Below are 6,665 nucleotides of genomic sequence, written 5' to 3'. Positions count from 1 at the left end.
AACCCACTTTTTTTAATTTGAACAAAACATTTTTAATAAAGCAATTTGAAGAATAAAAATTCTTTTAAAAATTACTATTGAATAAAGAATTTTTAAATATCATTTTTAAAAAATAATTTTCTTAACATACACTTTTAAAAGTGCTTTTTTGATAAACACTTTTAAAAAGGTAAATTTATGAAGTTTTTTTTTATAAGCACTCTTATTGGCAAGAATCTCTAGTGCAACATAATTGGTAGGAGTGTAAAAGTTTGGTTCGACTTTTGAAGCAATTTAGTGACCGAACCGAATACAAAGATATGGTTCGGTTCTACTCGATTAACTGCAAATTTTATTTAGGAACCGAACTGTTCATTTATGCTTCGGTTCGGCTCTGCGATTTTTCAACTTATTTAAAGAAAATCCTTAATGAAATAGTGGAACAAAATTTGCAAAGTATAGAATCAACTAAATGAATACTAAACGCATCAATAATAAAATATTTAATACTCTTTATAGTAAAACAATAATAATTCAACATCTCAGCGCACTACAATCTTGAAATTTTAGTTCACAAAATCTTCGACAATGTCAAACAAAATTTAAGAATGACAAACTTGGTACCAATTCTTTAGTCCAATAGTCTATCTTCTCAATGAATAATAGAGATAATAGATATTTATGTTTGTTTACTAATTTATTTTTTCTATTTGCCTCTCACTTATAGCCTATATGTATTAATAATCATAAATTCTTAATCATATTATATCTCCTAACTTTAAAGCTTAACCATCTAAATATAAAATAAAATTATTTTTTTTAATATGCGGCTCAGTTCGGTTCTAACGGTTCCAAAATTTACAAAATCGTGAACCGAACTTAAATGGTTCCAAATAAAAAAACTAAATCGAACCGCAGAACAGAACTGAACCGCAGAACCGAACTGAACCGCATTTTATGGTTCGGTTCAGTTCGGTTTCATCAGTTTCACGGTTTAAACGGAACTGCTTACACCCTTAATAATTGGGACTTCCACAAGTTGTGTCCAACAATCCATCATCCTCAAATATTTTATTTTGCTATTATATTATTATATTAGTCAATAACCAAAATGATATATTTACACTTTGCATTAAGAAGTTGGGGTAAAACACTAAAACCGAATTCGTTTATACTTTTTTTATAAGCACATTTTAAAATCACAATTGCAATTTTCAACTTTTATAATATGTGTGAGATTGTTCTTAGAAAGGTGAGAGAATTTTTTTATATTAATAATGAATTAAATGGAAAAAAAATTGTTGTTAATTTAATTTTTTTGGATGGATTGGGTATCCATCCAAATTGATATACCCATGGATACCCATTGGATATAACGGATGGATTTGAATCCATCCATTATCAATACTATTCACTGGATTATATCTATTTAAATCCATTAGTTCTAACGGATGGATTTAGATGAATTTAATTTGAATGAATTTAGATGAATTTTGGATTATGGATAATTTTACCACCCATACATGCATATATGTCTCCCTGTGTTGACTGCAAGGACAAGACTCAGAATCAGTTATCGAACGACTATAACATTGCTCATTTGTGGGGAGGCCATTAGTTATCAAGTGGCACATTAGTGAGATAATTTCGTAGGGACCTTTCCAAGCCCATAAGTCTGCTGCCTCATAGTAGCAAGGGGTACAAAACTGCCCTGCTATGCATGAATATGCTAAATCCATCAAGAAGGCTCCATCCTTTGATCCCCACCAAGCCAAATTGTCCTATAAATTTTGATTTATCAAAGTGTGGAGAGCCACAATTCTATTGAAAGTTTTCGCTGGAACCGTTTCCAAAAGAAGGACCAATTTCCAATTTCCTCGAGTCTAGAAAATCAACCCCTCGTTTGCATATAATCTTATGCCGAAGAAGATATGACTGTCCGTTGCATCCAAAGGAGTTGGCCAGAACTCCCTCGTTTGGAACCCATCTATTGCTCCAGAACTTTACTGATTTCCCATTCCTTATTCTCCACTATAAGTTCTCTTGGAGTAGGGACCTACCAGTTTTCAATCCTTTCTAGAAAGAGGATCCCCGAGATAACTTTGAGATTGTAGGTACAATATCATTACCACACTTGTATTTTGCACGAACAACTTTAGCCAACAAATCCTTCCTATTATTCGCTAATTTCCAAGTGGCTTTCATCATATAGCTCTGATTAACCACTCGGGACTATCGAAGAGAAAGGCCTCCTACCCATTTGGATTGACACATGGTCTCCTAATTCACCAAGTGTATGTTTTCTCATGGATGTAGTTTCGCCCCAAAAAAATCCCTACTGAGTTTATCCAATTCATCACAGATTGAGAGTGGCAGAAGGGTAGTTTGCATCACATAAGAGGGAAGTGACTGAAGCACCGACTTGGTTAAGGTCAACCTTCCTGCAAAAGAGTGTTGAGAACATTTCCAATTACTCAATCGATTTTTGGCCTTATCCAAGATGTAGTGATACCTGTTTCTTCTAGTCCCTCACTTCTGAAGCGACATCACCAAATAATTCCCCATATCGCTAGTCCCGTTGTAGCCAAAACCACTGCTATTTTGTTGCTGAACATTTTCAAGAACATTATCACATAAGAAAGTTCTAGTATTTTTTCCATTAACTTTTCGACCATAACTTTAGTAGAATAAATTTAGACAAATGGATATAAAATCAACCTGATCCAAGCTAGCTTCAGCAAAAAAATTAGATCATTTGCAATAGCTAAGTGAGTAAGGAGATGGTCTCTACGCCCGAGCCTGATTGGTTTCCAATATCCCTGGTCAAAGGCAGCCGAAATTAAATGGGAGAACTGCTCCATACAGAGAACAAATAGGTAGGATGAGATGGGATCCTCTTGTCTAATACCCCTCTTTGATTAAAAGATTTGAGGGCCTCACCATTCCAAAGGAGTTGTATAGAAATAGTAGACATGAAGTAATAGATTAAATTCACTACATTACTCGAAATTGTTGCCACCATCGGTGTATCCTTTTACAAAATTCATTATATTACCCAATATTACTCTAAATAGCTACTTTTGAAGACCATTGGGACATTCTTTTAAAGTCATTGAATCTCGCCTATGAAAGAAAGAACAACCTAACAAGTTACAAGACACGGAAAGAGAAAGAACAAGTGCATTAAAACTTTATTAAATAATATTCTCATATTAACATTTGTGAAGAAGATCTTGCTCCTGACATTGACACGATTTTGATGAAGACACTAAGATTACAAAAAGAAGAAAAGGAAGAAGACCATGAAGATATAGAAGTTTCAAGATGTTTATAGATTAAGTCTTCAAATAGGTACTTCTATCCTTACACTCACTTTTATATTTAGTAGCAATGCTCAAAGAAATCAAAATCATTTTTAAAATAATTGGATATGTCTAAAATGCAAAGTCAAATTGCTAAGTAATCACTTACTTGACCTGAGTAACAGACTACCAGAACTAGGTAATAGGTTACCTGAACTGTGTGACAGTTGGTAAAAGGTTACTGGAATTGCATAATAGGTTACCAGACTGAGAAAACAATTATAATCGATTACCACCTTGGACATAACATTTGGGTAATCAATTATCGCGTCGTGACAATCAATTACACAGAGTTGTTGAAACTAAATTTTCAAATTCAAATGAACAACTTTCATTCAAAGTGAATAGGTTGGATTTCAATCGTGTCTCCTCTTCATGGAAGGATATCTTAGCTGATTGGAAGTTCATTCAAATGCATTGTGACATCCAAATTTATAACACAAATTTCACACAACCATACAAAAACTTTCATAACTTAGTAAACAAAATTTTGCACATTTTGTTAACAACTTTGTTCCTAAACTTTCAGATTTTCTAAAGTTGCTTCATAAAGTGCATTTGCTCTAAACTTTCAAAGATTAAGAGCATTGTATACTAAGTATTTGTATTGTAAGATTAAGGATTGAAAGTTATGGAATTGCAAAAACTTGTAAAGGCAATGTAAAGCATTGTTATATTCTTCATCTTGGTTGTAAACTTTTCATCATTAGGGTTCGTTGAGAAAGGGAAAAGAGGTCACTTGAAAATGGATTTTTCAAGGGTAGATAAGTTGCGAATGTGTAAGGTACAAGAGTCTCAGGGAGAGAATTTGTAATTACAACTCAAATTATCTAGTGAAAAATATCTTGTATGGCAAGAGTACTGGATGTAACCTTCGGTGGACAAGAAGATGAACCAATATAAAATTATCTATGTAGTGTTCTTCTACTTATTCTTGTGATTTACTTTTGTTTTACTTGGTTGAATTCTACATAAGCAATCCACTGCACACATAATTTGATCACATAGCAGAAAACTTACAATTGGCACCAGAGTGTATATTGACTAATCTATTCTCAAATCTGATCTTGTATCTAAGATCGCCTCAAGATCATTTATGGGAGAAGGTTCCAACATCAATCGCCCTCCAAGCTTTGTTGGAGAATGCTATGACTTCTGGAAAATCAGGATGAAAATATTTATAGAATCTCAAGACCTGGATATATGGAATGCGATCGAGGAATGACCTTATGAACCTTTGACTATTGTTAATAGTGTAAGGGAAGTACAGCCAAAATCCACGTGGAATGATGAACATAAAAAGAAAGTGTGATATGATCTCAAAGCAAAGAACATCCACACTTCAACACTTGACATTAACGAGTTCTTTAGAGTATCATACTACAAATATGCTAAAGAAATGTGGGACACTTTAGAGACCACACATGAAGGAACTGAGGAGGTCTAAAGGTCGAGACTCAATACTCTCTCCCAGGAATATGAAATGTTTCGTATGAAGTCTGGAGAGAAAATACTAGATCTCCAAAAGAAATTTACTCACCTTACAAATCATCTGATAACACTTGGAAAAGTATTGTCAAACAGTGGCTAGAAATTAAAAGTTCTAATATCAGTTTCAAGATAATGGAAACCCAAGGTGACAACCATCTTAGAAAAGAAAAGCTTATTGAATATGTCATTGCATGCTCTCTTTGGAAAGTTGCTAGAACACGAGTCGGAAGTGATCCTTGAACAACATGAAGAGGAATAGAAGAAGAGAAAAAATATTTCTCTTAAAGCTAAAGCTGAGATATATAAATCCTTAGCATATGATTCAGAAAACGAAGACATGGAAGACATGAGTACGTTGGTGAAGAAGTTCAGTAAATTCTTGAAAAGGAATAAAAATGTTAAGGTTGAACAACCATAGAGATTTACCAAAGGCAATGAAGTTTCCACTACAAATCAAAGCTTCATCTGTTTTGAATGTGGAAAACAGGATCATATGAAGATGGACTCTCCTACATTGAAGAAGACTCCTTTCAAGGCAAAACCTGAAAAAAAAGACCAGTAGACGCGCTTAGATTGCATTGGAGGATAATGACTCAAGTTCCACTTAGAACTAGAAAATGAAGAGCATGTTCATCTCTCTCTAATGGCTTCTCATCATTCTGATGATGAAGAGGTAAGCGAAACTGAGCCCTTAGATAAGCCATCTTTTTCTAATTTACAAAATGCTTTCAATGAACTGCATATTGAATATTTCAAACTCACTAAGATTTGTTTCAAACAAAAAACTGAGATTAACGCATTCCACAATAAACCTTCTTCTTCTTGTCAAAATTGTATTACTCTTGAAAATAAAGTTTCAACTTTGAGTCTTCAACTCAAAAATATTAATAAGAGTAGTACAAAATTGGATAACATGCTGAAGATACAAAGACATTCCATTGAACATAGAGGGTTCAGTTTTTCCAAAGCTTCTTCTCTTAAGAAAAAGGAGGTGTCTAATAAAATTATTTTTCAAAAGCATAATATCCATACTCATCATGTTGCTGAATCTAAATCAAGGATAAAAATGCATCAACTCATATGTACTCACTCTTTCAATGGGTAGAGAAAGTTACTAACCATGTAGGACCTAAACTGAATTGGTTACCTAATATTGCTTAACTTGTTTTGTAGGGGTATTTGGGAGCCGCAAACGACTTATGGTATTTGGATAGCGGCTGCTCAAAACATATGACAAGCGAGAAAGGAAAGTTCTTTGTCCTCACTCAAGGGGCAAAGGCTACATCACATATGCTGCTAATAACAAAGGAAAGATCATTGGAGTTGGTAGAGTCGAGAAGCCACCTTCTACTACAATAACAAATGCATCATTGAAAGTGCGCATGTCAAGAGGAGCACTTTTGAAAGCTCTCTCATTATATGTCATGGTTTTGATGAGGACAACTTGTGCTAATAAGAGCTTGAAGATCATCAACAAATCAACGTGCTTAAGTCTTTTGATTGGTACTAGACTTAGACTAGAAACTAGTTTAGGTTGAGTCTAAGGCTTAGGTCACCTTAACACATGTCTCATGCATAAAACCTTTAAATCATTTCATCTTTGAGATATGTCATTTCTAATATGTTCATGCATCACATAAATACATGTATATGTGCATCCTAGGCATAAACTTAGTGTTAAACATGTATGAATCAAGTGCATAACATATTTGAGTTTTTGTAATTGAAAATACATATGAAAATATGCTGTTAATCGATTAAGGCATACGTTAATCGATTAACCTAACTTTTTGAAAAGCTGTTGAAACTGAAAAACTTGGAAAACAGAATCAG

This window comes from Lupinus angustifolius, chromosome LG01, assembly GCF_001865875.1.
Source record: "Lupinus angustifolius cultivar Tanjil chromosome LG01, LupAngTanjil_v1.0, whole genome shotgun sequence".
Classification (NCBI taxonomy): Eukaryota; Viridiplantae; Streptophyta; class Magnoliopsida; order Fabales; family Fabaceae; genus Lupinus; species Lupinus angustifolius.
The sequence above is the reverse complement of the archived record's forward strand: the minus strand, read 5'-3'. Positions refer to the sequence as shown.